We start from the raw sequence: 13,597 nt of genomic DNA on the forward strand, positions 1-13,597 counted from the left end.
CCTTAGGATTTCCTGATTCATGTTCACTAAAACAGAAGCCAAAAATGCAACTTTGTTGCCAGCCTCCAAATCTGTGCCTCTTGCCCCAATACCTGTCTCCCCACCCTGGGATATTGTTATTTTTTTAAGGACTGCTCTTGGCACTGGACAAACACAGGACAAGTTTTACCCCTTCCTGCTTCAGACAGCCCTGACAGGAGCGTGGCAGAGCACATCCCAAATATTTGACAAGAGTAGAAAGTGGGAGAGAGAGATCAAGATGCAATAAGAAGATTCAATCAGGTCTGCAGTGGTCAGAGCTAAATGGCTTCATATCTAATTACAGTGAACTGGTGAATGAGAAAAACACCCCAAATCATTATCTGCCAGTCTGATTCTGATGTTATCAGAGAGAGAGGAACTACAAAAGGCTTCCTCAGAGAACAACAGAACAATATTCAAATTTAAACTTCTATCACATCCCACATTTTCTAGGAAACAAGTGGCTTAGAGTGGTAGCAGAGGGTGACATTTATATGAACTCAGGGGGAAATAAAGGAGCAGATTCTTACCAGGTCCCTCCTATTGTTGTCAGGTAGGCTGCACTCCCACACTATTGCCAGTATGAACTTTGTAGTGGAATACTGCAGGGGAAAATGAAACATGTAATTTTAAAAAAGTATTTAAAAATGAAATTAAAGTCATCCCCCTTGTTGAAGGGACATGCTAATGAAGGCAGTGCTCACCAGGGCTGCAGTGTGGTGTAGCCAGGGGACTCTCAGAGTGAAATGATTGGGATTTTTTCCCTTATTCCCAGTTTGAGGGCACTTCTCTTTTCACACCTGCCCTAGAGATCCCCTCTTCCCAGTACTCCCATGACTTTTTGGAGCAGCTGCCCATCTCCACCCCTGACCCAGCTGTCCCTGTCCCAGCAGCCAGGCCCTTGCCCTGGCACCATCCCCTGCTGGTTCCCGGCAGCAGCAGACGCCTCATCCCCTCCTTCTTCCTGGTGAGCTCCAAGCGGGGCGGGGACACGGGAATAACAGCGTCCCTCTGTCCCAGAGGGCCGAGCTCTGGTGACAGCTCAGTGCGGGGGTGACAGGCGCTGCTGCACAGGCAGGAGTGACAGCCCTGCTCTGCACGCCCACGCGTGCCAAACGCCAGACCTGTACATCAGGTTGTGGCACATACAGGAACAGGGTTTGGATGGCACTGCCCAGGCTCTGGAAAAGGCAGCAAGGGAAGTGGGAGCATCCCTCAGACCTCATCTGACCCATGGGCTACCTCTGTTTAATTCTGCCACCCCTTTATGAGAGAATTAACGAATGTTTCTGCTGAGCCCTGGATGTTTGTGTGCAGGGAGCCCGTGACAGGTTTGAAGCTGCTCAGAAGCGCTGCTCACATTACTGCTCAATCCATAACTTCACTCCTGTTATTAATAGTAGGATCTCCACAACCCAGGGAAGTGAGGCACGTCACACACGTTCACAGCTATTTTAGGGTTTGTGGGTAAGTGGTCCCCCACTTTTCCTGCAGTTGCCTTTGAAAGACAGAGAAGAAAACACCATAAGGCACCCTCCACTCTTGATATTCTCCTAAGCAAGGCTTCCCTGTGCGTGGAAGGATGGCACGATCACACTTGAGGCCCACAAAGAACAGTGACAAACTCTTCCTTCCTGGCAGACTTTGCTGCTGCTCCTCCAACCCAGCAGTAACAAGGTGCCACAGCTAATGGCAGTCAGGAGTTAAGTGTAATGCCTTGGATATTTATAAAAATATCACGTCCTTCCCGCTTTTCTATCAACCTGTTTGATTATGCCTTATACAGGGAAAGTGTGACAGAATTAATCAGCCTGCTGGAGTGCACACTAAGGGAACAGATGAGCTTTGGCAAGATTGTTGTTAGCACTGAAAAACTGTGACAAGAAAGAGGCAGACTGCAATCCAGACACGTGTCATTCAGAAAATGAGACATGCTATGATTTATCAACGTACCAACAATTGATAGGAATAGGGATCTCCCATTTCAAAGTGTTGTCTCTGTGTAGATTAAGAGTAGTATCTGTCATCAGGAAACAATGGGAGAAGAAATGTATTTGGTAAAAGCAATCCTGTGCTCCCTCGTAGACAGAAACCACTGTGGTGTTGGAATGGAGGTAAAGGATTCTCTGCAGTTCCATCCAGGGCACTAAAAACCACCAGCGCTGTGACAAGAGGAAGTGCAAATAATTAATACCAGAAGATCAAATTAAAGGAGTGGCTTTGCAAGAGGTGACTAATGCTGCCTCTGCTCTGGGAAGGCCCAGATTGCCTCGTGGAAAGAGGAGTTTGTGTGGCCCCCGAGCTCGGCACACAGCGGGCAGGGATGCACCATGGGGCACCTCTCCCCTACAAAGAAAGGGCTGCTTTCTTCTCAAAGCCTCAAAGGCTGCTGCTCACAGCGTCCCCAGCACTGCAGCAGTTTGATTCTTGTGTACAGAGAAAGCAACACCAAAGCATCAAACACGGACCAACTTGGGGAACATTTTGCCAGCAGCTGATACAGTGGGAAGCACATCTCAAAACAGCAGGGCAGCAGAGCAAAACAAAAGCCACAGAGCCAGAACTGTTGTGTCATTTGGCACATCCTGGCACTTGCCTTAATTCTGCTTCAGAACTTGCAAGGGAAGGCCAAAGCTTCTTATTTGCTAATTAAGGTTTCACACGATTCAAACACTGAACAAAGGACATCCCCAAACAGAGGAACCTGCCAGCCTTCGTGCCCCTGCCAAAGGCTGATGTCTCAGTTCAGTGCTCTCCCAACACAGAGTGAAAGAGCTCTGGACAATGGCACGTCCAAATGTGCACACACACACACATTTTTATGCTGGCATGTGCACATTACCTCTGATCAGGTTCTAAAAGTTCCACCTCCCTGTTTTTGTTAAGGACTCCAGACACCCTACAGACAGGGGTGAAACAGGCATTAAAACAGCAGACCTCTATTTTATGGTGTCAAATGACTAATAATAGTAATTAAGGATCTTAAAGTCCTTTATCAAAAGGCATTATCTAAAATGGCATCATGCCTGTAATCAGAGCCAATGAAAAACTGTTTGATCAAGCCAAGAAGGCAACTAAAACAGTCTGAGGAGTTGCCATCTGCTCCAGCCACGCCAGCCCTGAATCCAGCAGAGAGCCACTGCAGGACACTGCCAAGCAGGTTGTTTTCCTGTCATTTCAGCTGAACACTCGTGCCTGTCCATGTGTTCCAGAGGATTCCCAAACCCACACATGGCAGATCACTGCTGCAGATGCAGCTCTGACAACACTTTGCTTTGCCACTCTTGTGGATTGACTGTGCACGTGCAGCAAGGTAAAGCATTAGGGGTTAATCAGAATTTTGCCAATCATATTAAGGATTTGCATGTGTATTTAGTTTATAAAAAGTATGGTTAATTGATCCATAAAAGCCTTTGGTACTCACTCAGCCTCTGGGTAATAGTCCAGCTACTCCCAGAAGAGCTTCTGACCCAGCAATTGTAATAAAATCTGGGCCTGGAGTATGGAGTAGACTCTTGAGCAGATTCTTAGCAATAGAAGACAAGTTCAGGGTAGATGAAGGTTGCCAGATTGTTACAGTTTGAAAAAGAAAATTGGTATATTCAAGGAAAGAGCAATTTGAAGTTTTTAGAAAGCCCTTGGACACCACAATGATGGGCAAGAGTTTCTTCACTCATTTTGCTTTCTCTTATCACTTCCCAGCTGTTTCTTCCACTTTCAGGTAGTTTCAATTTATCCTTCTATTTTTACCCACACTAGAGTTCACTAACAGCCTTTGAGTTGAGATCCTTCTGGCTTTAGTGATGAGGTGCCAGCTGTGCATCCCTGCAAGCTGGTGCATGGATGACCTTGAAAATTTCTGGGAAGCCAATCAGGAGGTGCTTCCAAACAGTTTCCTGTGTCCCAGAGAGCATCTCTCTGTTTTCAGCTTTAGATATAAATCACATTATAACATCCAGAGCATTGTGCAGACATTACCCAGCCAATGCCAGCCCAATCCCCTCCCAGCCTGTGCCCTGTTATTGCCTCAGTAACAGCTCCTCCATTCCCCTGAAGCCAGCCCAGGGAGCTCTTTCTGCTTCCTTCTCTGCAGGAATATTAAACCAGAATGAGAATGAAGAGAGCTGTTAATTTTATGTCACGGCGAGGAAACTGAAGGTCTTCAGATCACACTTTCTCCTCAGTCTTTTAATTGCAAAATTATACTTCAAGATTTGACACAAGTTTCTCACCTCCCGGTTTTCAAGCTACTAGCAAGCAAAACCAGACAAAAATACTTCTTTTTTCCTATTCTGCAGAGCCTGTTAATTTCAGATAGGTGAAATATTGCTAATTAGCAGCATATTCTAACAGAGTTTGTGATTTTACAGAGAGCTATGTCAAACTAAACCAGATTAAGGGTCAGAATGTGCCAATCTTTTCATTGTTGTCACTTTGTGATTTATGTTCCCCCTCAACATGTGCCCTCCCAGGTTCCTGGAGCCCTTGGCTAGCACTGCTCAGCTGCTCACAGTTATTCCTCACACCAGATCCAGCAACGAGACATTCACAGCACGCTCTTCTCACATTTTCTCTAAACATTAGGTACGACAGCAGAAATAGAAATTGGAGATTTAGAAGCAAGAGACACGGGAATCTGGGTGGAAACAGATGACTAACAGAATTTTTGCTAAATAAAAACATGAAAAGGGGTAAAAAAAAAGATTCCTGAGCAGACATAATACCTTTCTTTTTCTGGATAAGCACTAATCTAGGCCCTGGAACACTCCCACTTCTAGATATGATGCTTAGTAACATGTTTCTAATTTCAAATTAGATTTTAATGAAAATAATGGGAATACTCCTTAAATAAGTTAGACTTCCTGTGGTCTCCTCCAGGCCCCACACTTTTTACCTTTGCCAGTTTGAGACCAACTCCACAATGCTTGACCAGGAGTGTGCCATGACCCCTCCCTGTCATCCCTACAGCCATCCATGGTGTCTTTCCTTTTGATTAAACTTCACCTTCCGAGATGGAAATTCATGGATAACACCCTGCACAATGGGATCTGAGCATCTAGAGACCCCATGGGGAGTTACACAAGCAATAAATTGTCAAACCCCATTTTTGGGGCAGATTAATATTCTCTAAGTTACTCCTGCCATAAGCTATAAACAGCAGAATATGCACTTCTTTGCATTCCAGCATGTTGTGGGAGATCATAAAGGCACTCAATATATTATTTAAGCCATTTAAGCAAGATAGCACAACTGCTGTAATTAGCAACAGTTCTCCAAATCCCCATATGCCAGACAAAGGCTCACGTTCAGCATTTCCAGGCTGGTAGGAGGGAATCAGAACATCACAGAAATAAAATCCATGCTCTGCTTTTTTTTCCTCCTGCCAATCTCAGCAGAGCCTGTTTCACTACAGCTACTCCCCTGCACCACATACAAGAGACCCAAAGTATAACACAAAGAAGACTGCCCTTTTTTGGGTTTATTTTAAGAATAACAGGCTATTCAAAGCTTTTAGAAAGAGAAATGAAGCCACTTCTCCTGACAGCTGCATTCTGCAGGCTGGAGGGGAACTTCCTTGCTTTTTCCTTTGAATAAAGCCAAAATACAACGAAAACCAAAATTTGACTTCCTCTAGAAATCCATGATCTGAAGTCAGTGTTGATGGGAGCTCAGCAGCACTCCAAGCAGCAGCCACCCTTGGTGCATGCAGGGTCAGGCCCAGGGCAGTGGGGTGGGAGGCACAGCAATCAGAGGAGAGGCAGGGTGAGCACGTAAAGGGCAGCAGTGGCAGCACAGGGACAAGACCTGAATGCTGCCACGAGCCTGAACTTCACCACCCCATGGAACCCCAGGACACAAAACCCAAAAACAAACAAAGAACATTGCTGGGACAGACACCACAATCCTCCAAAGGAGCAGGGAAAGGAGACACAGAACTGAGAGCTCTGCCACCAAGGGGGCTGTGAAACTGGGGGTGCCATGGCTCAGAGAGGGGAGACTCTGTCCCCTGCCCCATTCCCCAGGCAGCACCAGCTGGGAAATGTGTCCCAGGCTCATCATTTTCCAGGCCTCTCTGAGTCTGGGGAGAGGAAATGACCGAGGCTGGTATCACCTAGAGAGTTCATATTTCATCATCCAAAAGGTTAACAAAAGAAGTCAAGTTATTTTCAGTACAAAGAGATACCTAACTTGTTACAGATTTGATTTTATAAATAGCACCTAAGGGATGGACTCATTAACATCTCATTAATAATGCCTATTTTAATTTGCATAAACCCCTAAAAACTTACAAAGCACAATAAAAACAAAAGCCTCTAACTATCCTGTTTCTCACAGGCTGCAAGTTAAAGAAGTGTGGAGGAAGCTGATAATGCTCTTTCAGTTCCTGAGGACTTCAAGCAGCTATAAAAGTTATAGGACACTGGCAAACACCAACAATCAGCTCACAAACAGCTGGCTGAGAAGTTGAAGGCAAACATCTAGAGAACTAAAATAGTGCAGGAATACCTGAAAATACAACTATGGAGTTGTATTTTGGGAGCACCAGCACCAGAGGTTGGTCACTTGTCCCTTTGGGCACTCTGGAGGGTTTGGCTGCCTGTGTCTCCCAGTCTGGAAACACTTGGAACACACCTGATTTTGCCAGAGGTGGATAAAAGAGATGCAGATGTGTTTCTGCTTTCCCCACACCACTGGTCACCAATCACACTTGTGTTTAGACCACATTAATTGCAAATAAGTGGTTAAATGAGCAACTCCCTAGAGGTACCAAAAGGAACTGCTCTGGCAGTTCAGGTGCCTCTAATGATGCCACACAGAAACAATAACTGGCCCAAATTCTCTTCCAGATCCCTTCCCCTGACACAAGATTTGGTAACTAGAACCAGGGAGAAGATCATCTTCATCACCCTTCAGCACCAGGAAAGGAATTTCCAGATGGAATTAGCAAAGCCTCCACCCCTACAGTCCGAGCAGTGGCTGAGTGTCTTTAATCATTCCATCAAATGGAGCATTCACCACCCTCCTGGTAAGAACAGGTTGCTGGAAAACATCCCTCATTACATTACAATTCCTATTTAGCATTGCACTGCAGTACAGCTGGCAACAGTGCTTGGGGTTGATGTTTAACTAACCACATGTACAGGCAGCTGGGTTAAGTACAATGCAGAATACCTGTACATTTATCTGTGTTTATCATCTCTCCTTCCTGTGACCTATCAGTACATAAATACCATATCAAATGCCTGCATATATTATATACACCAGATTCATCACATTACACGTGGCAATCATGGTAAATCTGCCCAAAGCAGCAAATAACAACCAGCAGCAGACACACAACATCTTCACAACTGCTTCCTTTTTGGCTCCATGCCTGCTCTGCACTGCAAGAGCTGCTGCACCAGAGGAGTTGGTTAATGTTTGCACTTGCACAGCTCCTGGAGATGAAGGCACTCAAATAGAGAAATTAATATTCACAGGAGAGCTGTCAGGGGATGAGTTTTCCCTAAGGTGCACTGTTTCAGTACAGTGTGTTTGACTGGCACTTGGGCTCCTTTCCTTCATGGGGAGAAACAGGAGAGGCATAATCTGTTTGTACTCTGATTTTCCCCATCCAATTAGAACATCCTTTCAAAGCATTCCTGCTGTAGGTAGGCAGGATAATGTGAGATTTCCAGAGATGTGGTCTGGTTTATGCCACCTTCCAGCAGGAAAGACTTCCCAGGAGAAAGCAGCGTTGTCTCCCTGCGGAGGGGGAAGGACACAGCCACAGGCTTCTCTCATGTCTGATCTCACAGCAGTGAAGCAGGGTGATGGACAAATTCTAAATACAGCAAGATCCTCAGATGAAGGCTGGCCAGGGAAGTCCATCTGTGCCTCCCACTTGCACATCCCTGGCTTTGGCTGAGCTCCGAGTGCAGCCAACACTGAAAGGGAGAACAAAGCCTTGGCTTTGCAAGGGGAGCTCAAGGCCCTCTCAGTCCTCTGCAAAGTGTACACACGATAAGCCAGGAGAGCCATTCCATGCTGCAGTCACATGCCATGTGGAAGCTGTAATCTCACAAGGACACAGATATGGCCATGCAAATATGGGTTATGCCTGTGCTAACATCCAGCTCATGTCCCTGGAGCTCCTAAAGGGCTTTAATCTGGCTGCTAATGCAGGTGAAAGCTTGTGCTGGAGAAGCTTCATTTCTCCTGGCTCTGATCAGCCAGGAGCCCTTTGGCACCTTGACTGGGGAGGTGAGGACATCAGCTGGCTACTCCTTGGTTCCAGTCTTTGCAGGTGAGGAGGAGAGGAGCTGCCTGGCACAGCAGGGACAGGTGACATGACTGCAGGCACAGCGAGAGGGTGGTTGGGAACAGGCATTGAGAAACCAGCTGCATTTTCAACATCCCCTTCAACCAAACCACTTCTAACAGAGCCCTCACAACAACCCGAGGCAGCACAACTACACTCACAGCTGTCACCTCTGCAGAGCTGATCTGGTGTAAAGCAACACCTAACACTAAAATCCTAACGAGGCTTAAACACTTGTAATGTACCTCAGATGGGCCAAGCAAACCTCACTGCAAAGTTAGCAAGAAATTCCCTTTGCATCTGCCCAGCACCTGCCTGTGAAAGGCTCCTGCATCCAGAGCTGACAGCAAAATTCAGACAAGGGGGAGGAAGAAAGCAGACACAGGAGGCAAAATGCCACAGACATCTTAAGGGGGAGGGCTTGTCTTCATGGATTTTGGTCATTACTGAATCCAGCCATGGGTAAAAGCCAAACTTCCCTAAGACAGCCTGAGAACAAGAACCTGCCTTTGTTTCAAAACCCACCCATAGGTGCCTTTCCAAGGTGATAGCTGCTGTGGGCATTGGGCTCAGCAGGAGCTCAGCACCACCAGCTCAGCACCACGAGGAATTCCCGAGCAAGATGATCCCAACTTCTGCCAGGAGCAGCACCAGGCCAGAGGGACCTCAGAGAGAGAGAGAGAGACAGAGGCCTTTGTGCAGCCTGGGGATGACTGAGGGTGCCAGAAGCGACCTGGCACAGGAGCACAGCTGAGTCACAGCTGCAGCAATTGCACCAATTGTCCCAGGGACACAACAATTGCACTTGTCTGACTGGTCAGGCCATGGCAGCAGTGCAGGGCAGTTCTCTTTGTGAAAGCCTTTTGCCTGGAAGTAAACTTCAAAACAAAATCCTTTAACTCCAAGCCTTTCCAGGCTTCTCCCTGGCAAGGGCAGTTTACTGAGAGATGTGATGCAGGGGAAAGAGATCCCACTGTGTTGGCTTTCACCATCACCTGTGAAGGAGATGATAACTCTGAATTCCCATTACACTGGGATGGAATTGAGGTGTCAGCTCCAGCCAGCTCCCTAAGAACACCCAAGGTGCAGCCCAAGGTCCCTGTTCCCCATCAGAGTAAAAGTTCATTTTTGTTACACTCCCAAGCCAGACCTGGGGAGCAGGAGGAGGAGGATGAAGTTTGTACTCACATGCACAATCCACATCCTGCCTTCTGCTTTTTGGGGGGAATTTGTCTCCCTCTTCTCAAGATGGACACAAAGCAACTGCACAATCTGTAAAAGCACATCAAGAACAAGCAAATGGATGAGAAAATGGGAAATTTAATCCCCGAAAGGTGTTTCTGCTGTACTGATTTAAGGGGATGACCATGCCCTGCAGCATCTGTGGCTTGATCTGTGTCAAAGGAGAAGCCTGTTACTGAGAATCTGTTTATCAGCAGTACTTTCCCTGCTGCTCTGGGTGCCTGAGTGATGTTTACAGTCTTTAGAGCTGTTTGCTCATCCCATGCTTCCAGTCAAGCTTTACAGATCCAATCTGATCCATAGCTTTATCTGATTCTATAGGAATTAAAGATTCCACAAGATCAGGTACAGCCTGGGTTTGCCAGCAGTGATCTCTGTGCCTGAGCATCACCTGTACAAGGGAAGGAAAGTTCATCCATTTCCCTGAGAACACAGACTCCAAAGGGTTAACTCAGAGCCAACCATAAACATCTCCTGAGCAAAGGCTGGGTGCACCAGGAAGTTCAAAGGTCCACAAGAAACACAGACTTTAGGGAGTTCATTAAAAAATAATTAGAATCAAATACACATGAAAAAAAAAGAAAAAGTGTCAACTAAGAAACTGTTTTGAGGAAACCAGAAAACAGGGACTAACAAGGACTACATTGTTGGGTTACTGGGACATTTGCCTGTTCAGAAGGGAGCTGTGGTCATTTGATAGCTGGAAGTGATAAGACCACAAAAAAGTGTGAGGCCACAGGTAAACAGCTCTCTCCTCCAGCTAGAGAGAAAGGGGAAGCCAGCCAGCTTTTGCTTTTAGTTCCTGGGGAAACAAAACCATTTCTTTCTTTCTAAGGCTCCAAGCAGATATTCCACCCAGGAGGGAATGAAAACTGAGGTAAAGAAAAACCCAAATTCCTGCTGGTAGCAGAGACACCCGAGATTAAAGGAGAGGCACTAAAGGAGCAGCTGGCAGGTGGTGACAGATGCTCCTGAAACTTGGGAGGGCTGCAGAGAGGAAACCCAGCTCCATTCCAGCACAGCCCTTCCTGCAGGCCTGGGACACCACCTCAGCTAAGGACAAACCCCACTGTGCCTTCAAATGAGCATTAAAAAGCAAAAAATCCCCCAAACACCTTCCCAATCCTTTTGCTCCCTAAAAAGCCACCAGCAAACCCCACAGCTCCGCATCTTCCCCTGCAAGGATGGAATGAAGGCCAGGCCAGGAGCTGGGTGCAGGATCAGCCCCAGGGGACTCCGGGGACACTGAGGAGCATCCAGCGAGGCCGGGCCGGGAGAGGCCAGCGGGAGCAGCGACAAACGCCGCCGTTATGTAACGGGTGACAAACGCCTTTTGTTATGCAAGACAAGTGGGAGAAAAATCAGCATTTTCGGCTCCCTGCTCCACACAAACAACAGGCTCCGGCTCCGGGGGGCACCGGCACCAAGCAGCAGAAAGAGATGCCTTGGAAACGCCTCCTGATTCGCATGAGTCAACAGAAAAATACGGAATCAATATTTAATTTTAAGGGATTGAGGTTGTCAGCGCGGTCATTTGATAATTTTGGGGGTTTTGTTAAGGAGAGAGGCCAGTGGGCAGCCATCCACCAGCCTTGCTCATCAGTCATCTAAAATGAGGGATATGCATCCCTTTTACTCAGCATTAGGGATTCTAGGCTTTTTTAATTAAAAATTTAAATTGGTATTAATATAATTTCGTAATAAAATTAATAAACCAAAAAGCCACACACATCTGAATTTAAAAAATTAAACTCTGGTCCCAGCTCTTTTTTTACACTCGGTGAAAATCCCAGCTCCAATTCTCAGCTCCGAGCTAGAACAGAGAATCCTCTGCCCTCTCCTGGCTCCTGTACGTGGCTGAAAGCCGCAGAAATCAGCCTCGGAAAGGAATCGGGCTCCTGGGCTCTCGGAGACCCTGCCAGCGTCTGGTCAAACAAAATCTAAAATCCAAGCGTGACCTCTGGCATCAGGAGATTCTTCATCCCCAGGGACTGCCCAGGGGATGCGCAGCTCCCCGTCCCACCCTGCTGGGTGCAGGGTCCCAGTGCCACCCCCGGTGCCACACGGCGACAGTGACATCCAGCGGCAGCGCGCACCCATCCGCACCCCGGCCGAAGCGCAGGCACCGAGCAGCGCCCGCAGAGCCGGGAAATGCCAATGCCCCGGGCCGGGAAACGTCTGGGCTTGGAACGCGCCGGGAGGTGCTCGGGCAGGGCGGCACCCAGGGAGCGGGGACAGCACGGACAGCACGGCCTGGAGCCCCCGGTGCCCTGCAGCGACAAACCCAGCACAGGGGCGGGAGCAGCAATGCCCTCAGCTCATTGCTGCTCCCGCCACACGGGACCCTGGTTAAATTAAGCAAGAGCTGCTGCCCAAGCGTGAGTCAGCCCGTGGTGCTCGTTCACGTTAACACCTCTGAACGTGCGTTCATGTTCCTTCTTTTTTGTTTAAGCAATCCTGCTGTCCTTCAGAACAACCGAGTTGGTTCCAGAACTCACAGGAAAGGCTGAAGCAGCTTTAAAGCAGTTGTCCCTTCAGGAACAGCCAGGTAAAAGACACTGTCACCTCCAAGACCTGCCAGGTCACCGCCCAGCAGGGACAGGTGAGGCTCTCACACAGCCACCGTCACACTGCCACCAAGCAGGGTGAACATTCTCCTGCTCACACAGAGCCTTTACACCCGGAATTTTTACAGAAGGATGAGCAGGTGCAGGTGGGCTCAGTGCTGGGGGAGCTGGGCAGGTTGAGCTCCTGTCCCAGACCCGGGAGCAGCAGCTGGAGGAGCTGCTCCAGCCAGGGAGGGAGGGAGGAATGAGCCACGGCTTTGTTGTCAGCTGCTGGCAATTAGGGCGTCCCTACCTTGCAATCTGGATGCTCCAGCATAGTTGTGGTTTGCTCTGGGCCCACCCCAGCCCAGCCACACGTTTGTCTTCCCCAGCAAAAATGCAGCCCGACCTGTAGCAGGGGTGTTTGTGCCTCCCAGTCCCTGCACTGGTTACTCCAGCACCTGCACACCCCGGAGGTGGAATGAGACAGGGACGGGAGAGGCAGCTGCTGGCAGCACCGGCTCTGCCACAAACAGGTGCCCGGGAAGGAGGCTCTGTCCCACATAAAGCCATTTTCTAGCTGCTAAAACACAGCCACATGTCCTGTGGGAGTTCTCAGGCACTCAGAACCAGCTCATTTCTTGTCTCTTTTCTCCCCAAAGTCTCTCTCTTTACCTCTGAAATGTCCAATTCAGTCTGTAACAGCTCAGAGGGAGCTATTCAATATAAAGAGTTAAACTAAAAGTCAAAACTCAAGAGCTGCCAGACAAGGTGATCCGGGAGGCTGAGCAGGAGTCCCTCCCTCAATGCCCTGCCGGCTCCGGGCCATCCTCCCTGCCTGGCTGCTCCCGCAGGGCTGGGCAAATTCCAGGCAATTCCTGCCGAGAGAGAGGCACCAGAGACACCGAGCCCTGGAACGGCCCAGATCAGCGCGATTGAAGTGCCAGGAGCATCCCCTGGGGCTGGGACTGCTCAGTGCCCAGAGCCCTGCAGGCAGCCCCGGCTCTGCTGCTCCCGGTACTCCCGGTGCCAAGGCAGCTGTGGGATGCAGAAGCCACCCAGCCAAACCCCCAGGGGACAGACTGGGGCTCACAGGATCAGCTCTGCCTTCCAGTCACTTTAAGGGGTTTTTCAGGTTCCCAAACACCATCAGAGAGGGCGATGGAAATGAATGAGTACAGCATCCTCACCTGAGCAAGAGCAGGGAATCCAGACTGTCTCCATGGTTTCCCAGAACCACAAAGTCCTGCAATTCTTGTAGTGTCATAGCAACAAGCTCCAGCCCAATGAAAATCCTGTTCTTTTAGACCATAGGATCTTATTTATGATGATCCTGGAGATCCCTTACACTTGTGCATTGACACCAGGATTGGATGAAGGCTCTGCAAGTACCAGACCTACCTTCAGCACATCATTCCTTTTGTACAAACCCCAGTCACAGAAGAGCAGCTTCTGGAGAAAGCAGCAGCTGCTCCTTTCCTTGCTG

General features: G+C 48.5%; 1 long non-coding RNA gene across 1 annotated transcript; it reads right to left on the minus strand.

The window, feature by feature from the left end:
* Window positions 1-533: 533 nt before the first annotated feature.
* On the minus strand, window positions 534-13,366 carry LOC139600095 (uncharacterized). Its single transcript, XR_011682410.1, has 3 exons — window positions 13,302-13,366; window positions 9,512-9,595; window positions 534-623 (listed from the first exon to the last, which is right to left on the minus strand). It is a non-coding gene; the product is annotated as an uncharacterized lncRNA (long non-coding RNA).
* Window positions 13,367-13,597: the final 231 nt, after the last annotated feature.

This window comes from Agelaius tricolor, unplaced genomic scaffold, assembly GCF_023055355.1.
Source record: "Agelaius tricolor isolate 1412-34295 unplaced genomic scaffold, bAgeTri1.0.p SCAF_25, whole genome shotgun sequence".
Lineage (NCBI taxonomy): Eukaryota > Metazoa > Chordata > Aves > Passeriformes > Icteridae > Agelaius > Agelaius tricolor.